General features: G+C 49.0%; 1 protein-coding gene across 1 annotated transcript in view; it reads right to left on the bottom strand.

Annotated features, from left to right (window-relative positions):
• SNRK (SNF related kinase) overlaps positions 1 to 13,093 on the bottom strand; it is a 58,021-nt gene that overhangs the window by 28,639 nt on the left and 16,289 nt on the right. The gene's annotated exons all lie outside the window — the stretch shown is intronic.

The raw sequence follows: 13,093 nt of genomic DNA, 5'->3' as shown, positions 1-13,093 counted from the left end.
GTGCCGATACTCAGTTATTCCTCAGTGAAATTGATCTATAATTCGACAAATTGGGTGTTACCAGTTCGGGGTAGCTGGGGGGGGGGGGTCCCTAAATAGTCTAGCACTGTCCAATCTGTGCTGCCAGTTGTCCAGGGCCACATACTTTTACAAGGAGAAGGTTTACACCCAGCTGTCCGTTTCTTCAGGAAGAGTAACAGAGGAACGGTACGAAGCAGAGTTATAAGAGAAGAGAAGAGATGCTCTAGAACTAGTTCAGGGGAAGCGCATCGCCTACAACATGTCAGGAGAGCCGACAGCTCCTCTTTGAAGAGACGGCACCTACATAAAATATAAAAAGGATCACTTGTATTTCGGTTAATAAAAGTATAAGAATGGAGCCACTTTGATGCCTCCGGCCATCAGAAAGGAAGGTACGGTCAGTACCAAGCCCCTCAGGCCGGCAGACAAAGGGATAGCTTCTACTGATATCAATGCATATCTGTTCTCCCCTGATAGATGCTCTTCTAGTCCGGGCTCTGCTCAAACGTGGCATTCATGGGCAACTCATCAGTCATGACAATTAGCACATATACTTGGGAATGTTGTTCAGGGACATTAGCATCCTCACAGAAATATCTAGAGCTGTATGTAATAAGAGACATTATTATATATGTCTCCATATACTTACAAGCAAAAGAGCTACTTCTTGCAGGACAATCTGGAATCCTACACGGTCAGAAAGACTCCACTGATTAAGAGCCATAGTCCAAATTAGCAATATATTTAAGGCTGTTTTCGAGGGGGTGACGCCACCCAAAATGCATGTAATTTTTGTAATACAATTTCCCATAGCCACATGTGTTCAAAAGTCCATTGAATTCTCTGATGCAACAAAACCCAAACAGTTGATTTTCAGCATTAAATGGGCTTGCCCCACTTTTAGCAGTCGTTAGCAGACCCCTCCAAACATTTTGCCATCGCCCATATTGGTACCCATTCACTTCAACAGAATTCAGCTTGCAGTAAGGCCTCTGCAGCGGATTTTGCCCATAGGGAATCATTGCCATCCGCGGGTCCATTAAATTGATTTTTGCAGCCGCGGATGGCATTTTTAAAGAATTGCGTTTTTTACGAGCACGAGGAAAAACGCGGCATGCTCCATTCTGCTGCGCGGATCGGCAACATTGCTATCACATTGATAGCAATGTGAGCAGATATCTGCATGCAAAAAAAAAACAAAAACATTTAAAGCAAATCCGCCGCGGAAATCCGCGGCAGATTCTGCGCGGATTGTATTTTTCAAGTGGACATGAAGCCTGACAACCTGGGCCACTGCGCAATGTATGGAGCCATCTGCTTCCTGCAGCAATCCACCTAAAAAAGACAGACTCTGCTGAAGTCCACGGCGCACAGCAGTGCTGCCCCCTCCAGGACGTCTGAGCTGGACTAAACACAAATAATCAGTTCTAGCATAATGGAAGCCCCTTATCTGCTTTTGTAAGATCTCCCCCTCCTGTGCTGTAAGGGGATGTTGAAGACGATCACCCCCAGATGCAGAACCCATCAAACAGCCTAAGCTTTTAAAGACGATCAGTCCTTCAACTTAAAGGGGTTGTCCCGCGAAAGCAAGTGGGGTTAAGCACTTCTGTATGGCCATATTAATGCACTTTGTAATGTACATCGTGCAATATTGGCCATACAGAAGTTATATACTTAACCCCCCCCCAGGTGTTGGCATCTCCGTCTCCATGGCGCCGACCGAAGCCTTCTTCTGCCTGGATTAGACGCGCTTGCGCAGTGTTCCTCTTCTGTCCCGTTAAAGGGGCCACTCTGGCGTGCTCGCGCCGCACAGCTGGTCTGAGCATGCACAGAAGACCTGTGTGGCGCGAGCACGCTGGAGCGGCCCCATTCAACGGGACAGAGGCAGACTGCGCAAGCGCGACTAATCAAGGAGAAGGATTCGGCCGGCGCCAGGGAGACGGGGCCGGCGCCAGGGAGACGGGGCCGGCGCCAGGGAGACGGGGCCGGCGCCAGGGAGACGGGGCCGGCGCCAGGGAGACGGGGCCGGCGCCAGGGAGACGGGGCCGGCGCCAGGGAGACGGGGCCGGCGCCAGGGAGACGGGGCCGGCGCCAGGGAGACGGGGCCGGCGCCAGGGAGACGGGGCCGGCGCCAGGGAGACGGGGCCGGCGCCAGGGAGACGGGGCCGGCGCCAGGGAGACGGGGCCGGCGCCAGGGAGACGGGGCCGGCGCCAGGGAGACGGGGCCGGCGCCAGGGAGACGGGGCCGGCGCCAGGGAGACGGGGCCGGCGCCAGGGAGACGGGGCCGGCGCCAGGGAGACGGGGCCGGCGCCAGGGAGACGGGGCCGGCGCCAGGGAGACGGGGCCGGCGCCAGGGAGACGGGGCCGGCGCCAGGGAGACGGGGCCGGCGCCAGGGAGACGGGGCCGGCGCCAGGGAGACGGGGCCGGCGCCAGGGAGACGGGGCCGGCGCCAGGGAGACGGGGCCGGCGCCAGGGAGACGGGGCCGGCGCCAGGGAGACGGGGCCGGCGCCAACACAGGAAGGGGGACCCCCTGTAGGTAAGTATATAACTTCTGTATGACCAATATTTAATGCTTGATGTATATTACAAAGTGCATTTATATGGCCATACAGAAGTGTTTAACTGCACTTGCTTTCGCGGGACAACCCCTTTAAGTTTAATTGCAGTTTTATGGCTTTGTAAAAATGTGCAGCAGGTGTCCACAGCCTTTAAGAATTTGTATCATCTTGTGTAACAATCTGTACATTGGATTCATCCTTCCAGAGTCAGTACACTGGAGAATGGACGGACGGCGAAGCTACGTATATACTTAGGTCATCTGATAAGATGCAACCATGAGCTCTGGATATACAAAGTACAAGTAAGAGTAATATGACTCCACCGCCCATATGGCACCACAGTCCGCTATTGGCTGATGCAGTACCCCGTGTGCCATTAACCAAAGTGCATTGTACAGAGCAGCATTGTAGATCTGCAGGTGTGAGCGGCCCAATACCAATTAATGGGCTACTGACGCGCAATGACAATACGCCTGTGTGACACCGACCTGAATGTGCCGTGTATAGCTACCGCGTCTATACATGTACACACTGGTATACTTGTCTCAGAGGGATGACAGACTTCATTTCTGAAGTCATGCTTAAAAGATTTGACCTTTGTTCGTTCCTTCATTTTTCCTTTAAACTGTAGTTTTATTAGTTGTTAATATCGTAAATTACACAGTGAATGGTATTATAAACCAGACCACAGAGAAAGTAACAGAGCAAGATCTTCAAGATTCCATGTAGAAGAAGCGATAAGAACTAGAGCACTGGAGAAGTAAGAGGAGGCGATTCAAACAGATACCGGATTATGCGGATACTTTTTATATACACAGAACTCAGAATTTATAAAATCTGCATGGCAGATCCGTGCGTCTTGCTGCCCATAGAGCTGCATTAGCATCCATAGGGCAGCTAAAAGCATGCGGGTGGGAAGAAATCGCAGCATGCTCCATTTCCGTATAATGTATTTTCCCTCGGGCACGCACGGATTTCACTGCGGGATTCAGCAGTGAAATCAGTGCATGCGAGTGGACATGAGGCCCTAGGTTGGTCTCACATCTGTATCAGAACCCCCCGGCTGAAGGTTCAGTCACAGACCTTACTGAAAATACCGGAAGAAAAAGCGCTGAATGCAATGTTTACTTCCGTCCAAAAACCGTATGCTTCCGGCAGCCAAACAACTAGCGGTGGCACAACCCCTTTAAGCATCTACGTCCTGAAAGTTGCCATCATGCATTCTAAAATGAGTGCATAGGGGTCCATTGTTTTTTATTTTTTGTATTTTTGGCTTTTTACTAATAAACACCTATTTATTACTCCAAGTGTGAACCCAGCCTTAGGACTCATACACATGGGCAGATTTGATGCGCAGAATCCGCAAATCAGCACCCGCCGTACTAGTCACCCATAGAAAAGCATGGAGCTTCCCTAGCTCCATGCACACATGTGGACTTGACTTGCGGAAGAGAAATCGCAGCATGCTCCAGTTCACCGCAATTCCTGCACGAATGGGCTCCATTAATCTTTATGGAAGCGAGCGATCCACAATACCTCTGCTTGCTTGGAGACCACGCAGGGAGGAGGGGAAAGACAGTCACTTTTTGGGCTTGCAGTTTTTTATTATTTCTGCATTAACCCACAGGTCTTCCGCTGCCGAAATCCGCGCCTGCCGTGTGCACGAGGCCTATAGAGCAGGGAGCAGAGAGAGCTGCAATGACTGAACTTGCTGGGTAAAGCTGGCAGGAAGGATGTTCTTTATCTATAGGGCTTCATGTTACAGCCATCATCAGCAATTAACCCCGAATGCCAAGGAGCCCCGCTCTGCCCCTATTCTGGTGCTTTGTGACCACAGCAGTTCCTCTCCATATGAACACTGGAGTCTTGGGGATAGAAAGGACCACGAACACATGCTTGTGTTATGCTATGGGACGCGGCTGTTTGCACTGTGGGAGGGGGGCAACAGATGTAAATATCCAAGAAAACCCCCGAGGCACGTAGGACAACTGGCGCACATGACATGCGAATACAGCAGGCCACGAAGAGAAACTAACTTTTAGATGGCTTGCAGCCAAAGGCCTTCTAGGGTAGGGCAAAAAACGTACACAAACAATTCCTTATTCTTGAGGACAAGGCAGCATCAAAAGCGATACAATGTTACTATTGGCATAAGAAACTGCTAGGGAGGGCATTTAACTAGGCACTGGGCTTTAACAAACTGGTACCTATGTGATCAGCCCATACAATAATCACCAAGACATTTGGGGTAAAGAACAAAAACTGGCAACTCAGGGTCCAATTTGCTGCCTGTTATGTAAAGTCCAGTTCTTGTAATGAAGACACAGATGGATCAAGTTGGGTTGTTCTCAATGCTGCCCCTAGAGGGCTATAGAGAGATAAGTGGGAAGGAGGAAGCTGCTGCAGAGGGAGAGAAGAGCAGACACACAACCAATAGAGTTTACTGTCTCACGGCTACTGAAATCACATGTACACTGCTCAGTACACTGCCCTCTATCTCCCTCCAGCAGTCTCCTTGAAATGGATGCCATACATCTAGAAGGCACTTTCTCTATGGCAAGACAGACCTGCCATGATACAATCCCTTTAAAGAGGCAAGCTAACGTAGGCTGTGGCAAAATAGAGTATGCTGCGATTTTTCCTCCGCTAGTGGAATATGCCATTCGTATCCGCGAGTGTAAAAGCGCAACTACATGCTTTGCAATGCCCGCAATTTGCTGCAGATGCTAATCGTGGATTCGGCAATTGGAACCCACCCGTGTGAGCCCGGCCTAACTCAGATTTCTGCACAAGTTCATGGTGTTCCTTCATGAAAACAGAAGACGACTAGAGAACCACACAATGTAAACGGACGAAAACTGAATGCTAGGTCGGCTCAGGAAAAGAAGACAGGGAAGAGTTTTCGTTTTTCAAAAAAGAATTTAAATCCTAAAGGGAGGGGGAAAAAAAAAAATGAAAGAGAAAGGGGGAAAAAATTAAAAAAAACAAACAAAATCATATGAAAGAGAAAGGGAAGAGAAAAAAAACAAAACAAAAAAAACCGACCTTCAGTTTTTCTCCAGCTACTGAGTTAAATCATATTTCTATTCTGCTTTTATTGTAGGTTTAATTCTATAGTCAGTGCATGACTGTGGGGGGCTGTGACCTCATGAGCTGCAATGAACAGGAGCTGACTCATTGACTTTTATGAGTCAGTTCTGTGAACTGTGCAGAGAGGGGGAGGAGGTGAGCTGTGACCACAACCTATTGTAAATGGTGGATCCGGTGTTATTTTTCTTTGTAATCATGCCTGTGATAGGAAGTGTCACACTATTAGGGCTTAGTGGTCAGTGTGAGAACTGCAGGGTTTTAGGATTTATTTATTTTTTTACATCTAGATCGTGACATTGATATTTAAAAATCTGTTAACATATAAACCTGATTCATACAATAGGTCATCCTCTGAGGATACATTCCTCTTAAACACCGAACCCTTATTACTTAAGGCCCATTTACATGCAACGATATTGCTCGAATGTTCGTTCAAAAACGACTGAATTTCAGCGATAATCGCGACATGTAAACGTGGGCATCGGGCACTTTTCGCTTGAACAATGATTTTAAGATGAACTTAAAATCCATCGTTCAGTTACTGGAGATAAAGCAAACATCTTTGTCAGTAGACTGCAGGGTGTTTCCTCCGTGGGGAGCCAGCAGTTAACATTGTATTCTGCTGGCACCCTCAACGAGAACAATGCAGCTGGGCTCTGCAAACAGCTCCTGGAGGCCCTTTTTCGTGCAAATGAAGTGTTAACGGCCATCAGGAAACTTGCATACAGCGTTCTATTTTTTTTTAGAGCATATAAATAAAACTGTATTTTCAAGCACAAACAGCAGAAGGGCCGAAATACACGGGGAATGTATGCATTTTGGTCACATAAATAGGCTGCACATTACACGCTCATTTTACTGACGTGCCCGTGTGAACGAGCCCCAAGAATCAATTTCCATATGTAGCATCTCAAGTGGCCTCAAAGCTCCTCAAGACTGTTCCATTCAGAGTCTGACACTAGCCCACTGTCAAGCATCAACTGGTTTCGAGCCCCCTAAAGTAAAGGAAGCGGAACAAATGGGGGGGGGGGTTCAGGGGGCTAAAAATAAAAGCAGCAATGGAATCATGGGGACCCAGCCGTATAGTAGAGCAGCCGTTCTCTTCAGATGTCGCCTCAGATCTACTTCAAAGGAAACCCGTTATGTCCCACAGCACCAACCAAGTTATGCTGCAGATAAGGGTGGTGACCCGGGTTGTATGTTTTATACCCACCCGCTCCCACAACCATGCACTGTCACCCGCTGAAGTCAGCATGCGGCACAAAAATGGGACTCTCTTCAGAGTCCAGTGTTCACACTCCTGTACAAGTTTATGGGAGAGCGCATGCATGAGACTCGGGGGGTGGGGGGTGGGGGGGGGAAGAGTAGGTTTGTGCTGTGTGCCGACTTCAGAGGCGGAAAGTGCTAGATTGCGGGGAGCAGCTGGATATAGAAACTCAGCTCCCCGTCACCATAAGGCCAGGCTCACACAAGCCCATTTGAATTGCGTATCATACACATTAAATTGCGGCAATTCAAAAATCTAGCTTTTTTCTGTTCCATGCACACTTGCGTATATTCATCGCATATAATATGCATGTAAAATAAGACACAGAATGTTCTATCTTACCGCGTATGATGTGCAGTACAGACCTGTTGTGCTCTATGGGCGCGTATGAAAATGCTGTACGTCCACAATTACATTGTGCGTGTGTATGGCGTTTTTACGTGACGTTGCTCAGAGGCAATAGAAGTATATATTTAAAAAAAAGCTAAAACTAGGAAGCCTGTGCATGAGAAACGCTGTCACGAAGGCATAAAAAAACCAAAAACACGGTGTTACACGGCTCCACGCACTGGTAGACAGCTATGATTTTTACGCAGTGTTTTACCATGCGGTCGCATGGGCCCGGACTAATGTACACGGTTGTACGGGGTCATAATGGGGTGCACTATACGCCTCCATCTATAAGGCCTTAGTGTTCCAAGCCGCCTAGTACGTGCCGGGGATACAAGTGTCCGCGGCTGCGCGCCGGGGATACAAGTGTCCGCGGCTGCGCGCCGGGGATACAAGTGTCCGCGGCTGCGCGCCGGGGATACAAGTGTCCGCGGCTACGCGCCGGGGATACAAGTGTCCGCGGCTACGCGCCGGGGATACAAGTGTCCGCGGCTACGCGCCGGGGATACAAGTGTCCGCGGCTACGCGCCGGGGATACAAGTGTCCGCGGCTACGCGCCGGGGATACAAGTGTCCGCGGCTACGCGCCGGGGATACAAGTGTCCGCGGCTACGCGCCGGGGATACAAGTGTCCGCGGCTACGCGCCGGGGATACAAGTGTCCGCGGCTACGCGCCGGGGATACAAGTGTCCGCGGCTACGCGCCGGGGATACAAGTGTCCGCGGCTACGCGCCGGGGATACAAGTGTCCGCGGCTACGCGCCGGGGATACAAGTGTCCGCGGCTACGCGCCGGGGATACAAGTGTCCGCGGCTACGCGCCGGGGATACAAGTGTCAGCGGCTACGCGCCGGGGATACAAGTGTCAGCGGCTACGCGCCGGGGATACAAGTGTCAGCGGCTACGCGCCGGGGATACAAGTGTCAGCGGCTACGCGCCGGGGATACAAGTGTCAGCGGCTACGCGCCGGGGATACAAGTGTCAGCGGCTACGCGCCGGGGATACAAGTGTCAGCGGCTACGCGCCGGGGATACAAGTGTCAGCGGCTACGCGCCGGGGATACAAGTGTCAGCGGCTACGCGCCGGGGATACAAGTGTCAGCGGCTACGCGCCGGGGATACAAGTGTCAGCGGCTACGCGCCGGGGATACAAGTGTCAGCGGCTACGCGCCGGGGATACAAGTGTCAGCGGCTACGCGCCGGGGATACAAGTGTCAGCGGCTACGCGCCGGGGATACAAGTGTCAGCGGCTACGCGCCGGGGATACAAGTGTCAGCGGCTACGCGCCGGGGATACAAGTGTCAGCGGCTACGCGCCGGGGATACAAGTGTCAGCGGCTACGCGCCGGGGATACAAGTGTCAGCGGCTCCGTTGCTTCTGTTCAGCGGGGCCACCAAGGCTTGTTGATAAACATCGGCTGCTTCATTCCAGCAAGAAAGCCGAAATAAAAAAAAACGCTGGATCACATTCAAAAAGAAGCAAACGAAAGCGGAGTCCAAGGTGTCTTCTACACGGACAAGAAATCATTTGCCCCAGCGACCAGTAATGACAGACTACTAATGTACAGTGTCATTCGGCGTGTGTGCCAGTAAGTGGGAACGCCTCTACAATCACTGCTCAAACCAAAGGATTACCCAATGAGCCAACATCAGGTGGACGAATTATCGTTTACATGGAACGATAGCGGTCAAATGTGTTTTTTTTCCCTTTGGAAAGAATGGTTCCGTGTAAGAGGGCCCTAATAATGGAGTCCCAATTGTGTCTTGACATCGCACATATATCAGCATCAGCGCGTCTAGACAAGAACGTGATAAGTAACGCTCCCCGATAAAGACGTGGGTAGGGACCTAGACCCATACCAATCTATTCTTACAGGAGCTGTCCAGGGTTTAGTAAATCATAATATACTGCAATCATGCGTTGCATGTTACACTGCTGCAAGGTACGCTAGAGTAGTGCAGGAGTTTTCACCCCCCCCCCCCCCCCTACACAGGAAGCTCAAACAGTAACTTTTTTTCAATAGTACAAGCAAATATAATGTTAGTATAAAAATCTCCAGCAAGCTTCTCCACAGTTCGGATTGACAGCTGAAATGGTCTCCTGGTCGAATGCTACGGATATTAGTCGGCGCTGAGGAGCACTTGGTTAAGAAGTCGCGCCTCCAGAGTGCTTAGGCATCAAACTTTGGCTTCTCACTGTCAGAGACCCTGAAAGCGTCCATCAAGGAGCATTTCCACCCATTTCCCGCAGCTTTGTGTGGGGCAGAGTGTTAGGGCAGCAGAAATGCAGTAACGATCTGAAGGTTGCAGGTTCAATCCCTGCACAGGTCAGGTAGCCGGCTCACGGTCGACTCAGCCTTCCATCCTGCTGAGGTTGGTGAAATGAGTGCCCAACTTGACTTTAAAAAAATTGTAAATAAAACCGGTCTACCAGCATAGATTTCCGCTCGCCCCTTCAAGAACATGACCGCTTTTCAAATTTGGTGTGAATAGTTGCAGCTTTTTCCTTTTTAATGCAAATTTGGACGACATGATTGCAGGTTTTTTTGGTACCAATTATGCCAAAAACTGGCATAGAACACTTCTAAGCAGGCAGCTTGTATGTTTCTACAATCAGGATCTTTCACCATCTTGAAAACTTTCCAAGACACTTGCCAGAGGCTGATAATGCAAAACCAATAATACCCGCAGCTGGGAGTATATGCTATAACCGTATCCAGTCTCTGCAATCTTCTGTGAGCTAAATATATCAGCAGCACAAATCCTCCGGAGCCGGGAGAAGTATTAAGAATTCATTCTGTGGATGAAGCAAGTTTCCAAATCCTGAGTCTGCCGGCTCCTGGGAGCCCAAAAACCACAGCGCTCGGACTATTCAGCCCCAAATCCACACTGCCAACGTGCAGATTTGGTGCGGAATTGAAGATTGTGGAATTTCCATCAGGATTCCACTTCATAACAGAGGAAAAACTGCATGGAAACTAACAGAAAATCACACTAAAATCCGCACTGAAAAAAAAAAAAAAAAAAAAGGAAAAAAATCATTGCACCATTAGCTGAGAAAAACATTATGAAATCCGCAATAAACAGCAACTTTATGTCTTGCAGATATCAGGACGGTTTATCAACTGCCCTAAGGAAATTTCGTCCCGTGTGAACAGTCTATAAAAACCGTTAAAGTCAGAAGGCAAATAACTAAAGATACAGCATTCACAATAGAGGATTGTCACAGCTCACCTCCTCCTCATCCCTGCAAAATGACCTCTGCAGTGTCTAGAGCACTCTCCCATAGACCGGTATTTATCTTTGGTTTAGAAAACCTATTTGCGCTTTGAATTAAAGCAACCCTCTGGTTTTGGGACACTAACTACACAATGCACTGCTCTGTGATTGGCCGACACCGATCTCATGAGCAACCAGGACTGTGGAGTTGCTAAGCCAATCCTTCAACTAGGACTCCTCAATTTTCCCCAGACTCCTTAACATAAGAGTCACGTTTTTTGTGTGTGATAAAGTTTACAGTATTAAAGTGGTAATTTAGGCTTTACATCCCCATTATGATAAAGTCATCAGCTACATCCTCGTTACCAATGTTTTTGAGTAATAGGCTCTTGGATGAATAAAAAAAAAAAAAAAACTTTCCCAAATTCCTACGAAAGGAAATATGCAACAAATTCTGCATGTAAATATTTAAACCATAGATATCTGGCCAATCACAGAGCAGCGTGCAGCGGCAGCCCCAACGGTACCAATGCACTATAGGCGATTAGGTAGTCTGAAGAGGACATCAGCCATCCTGGCCTCCCGAAAATGAAAGTCAAAACAAGCTAAAAGAGGGATGGGCAAGAAAATGGAGTCCAGGTAATGTACCTCTGGTTTCCAGACCAGATTCTGCCCCGGGTCCAGAGGGCCGCTTTAATTCTAAGTATCATTGACTTCTGAATCTTGGCACAGTGGACAGCCAGCTACAGAGAACGTCTCTTGCGTTACGCGGGCAACCCATTGATTAAGACTGGTCACCATGTTTATTTCCTCCGGGTGGAACTGCGGAGAACTAGAACACTTACAACCACATTTCCCCAAGGATTACATCTGATCCCCAGCAGGGGTACGCTTAGGGATCACTTTAATAAAGGGAACTTTCCAATAGGAATTGTCCAAAACTGGAGAACCCCTTTAGGCTGCATTCACTCGTAGGGCCTTTAGGTTGGATCTTCTACACTAAAAAAAAAAAAAAAAATCTATATCAATTCAACAACTGGATCAACGAAAGATCTTTCATCTGACTATTGTACAAAAACTTCAATCGTGACTGACCTTTCTCCAGAGGAGGACAGTGTTTTAGCCGACCAATGACAATCATTTGTTTTTAAATTTCATCTAACAGTTTTAGTTGAAATTGTCCATTTTTACTAATTTAGGGCCCTTTCACACGGGCCGATATCATTCAGTCCAAACACTGAACTACGGAGGATAAATTTGTTCGGCGTTCAAACTCTGCGTGCATAAAGAGTGGACATAGTAGCATAACCTAGTAGGTTTGTCTTGTTTCAGCCTATGTCCATCCTGATTACCTTCGTTGATCCAGAGGAAGGCAAAAAAAACCCAAAAACCCTCTAATGAGGCAGAAGGATCGGCCCGTGTAAACAGGCAGTCATTACTCTATGAGCAGCTGCCTGTTTACTGTAAATGGAGGCGGGCGGCCTCCATTCATTAATGACGATTATTCCTGTGCCCAACGGGCCGTCCCGTGTAAACACACCCTGAGGCCTCTTTCACACGGTCAATAAAATCGTGCCAGATTTGTGCGCCTTCAGAATGGAGTCACTTACATGAGCAATTTTATTTCCCGCATCGCGGAATGTTCTAACTTTTCGCGTGCCTCGGAACGCATCGCCCATTGTTTTCAACGGGAGAGGAAAACACATTGCACGGTGTACGTTGTGCACGCTCGTGCGATGTGAGGCTTCCCATTGCAAAAAGTGAAAACTGCGCCGAAGAATCGCTATTTCACTAAAGTGATGGGAGGTGTTTGACATAAAACCATCTTGTACCCGCCGGTACTTCAGTTTCACGGCCCGACGTCGCGCTCAGCCACGTGTAGGAAGCCTTAGTCCAAAGTGTACAGGCAACCTAAGTGTCTGGTCTCCCGTACATGCGTCAGATTATTCTGTCAAGATAGAAGAGAAAAACCATTAGGCAACAAGCGATCTGCGCCTCCGGGCACCGCACCTACATGCACTGCGCAGAAGAGCCAGATCCCATCCATCACTTGTTATCTGCGGGCCATTATCACAATGTGTTTATTAAGCATCATCACATGGAACGTGCTATAAGAAGGCATCCAGGCCTGAAATCAGACGGAACGAGACAAACATGTGATAAGAGCCTTGATGAGTCTGTAATAGCGGCCGCGGGGATCCGTGCTCGCCATACGTGAAGTGCCGTCACCTGCCTCTACAAGCACATTTACAGCCTGACCCATATATAGCTCCCATCTCAGCAATCTGACCTGACCTTATATTGGATTAGCGTGGCTTTAAGCCGCTCACATCAACCGGCCACCGAAGTCATTTACCCTTCATAAAGAGCGGGGAGCCATAGCCTACAAGGAAGAGGAGAAATCCCATCTCCACGAAATAATGGACAGATCCGTATCTGCAGTCAGCGCGGATGTGATGAGAGAACGCTCCGAAGCGCGAAATAACGGCTCTGCAATTAGACGGATCGCCCACAGAAACCTGACGGGGCACCGAGGAAAAGAATTCAGCA

This window comes from Eleutherodactylus coqui, chromosome 12, assembly GCF_035609145.1.
Source record: "Eleutherodactylus coqui strain aEleCoq1 chromosome 12, aEleCoq1.hap1, whole genome shotgun sequence".
NCBI classification, from domain to species: domain Eukaryota; kingdom Metazoa; phylum Chordata; class Amphibia; order Anura; family Eleutherodactylidae; genus Eleutherodactylus; species Eleutherodactylus coqui.
The sequence above is the reverse complement of the archived record's forward strand: the minus strand, read 5'-3'. Positions and strand labels throughout refer to the sequence as shown.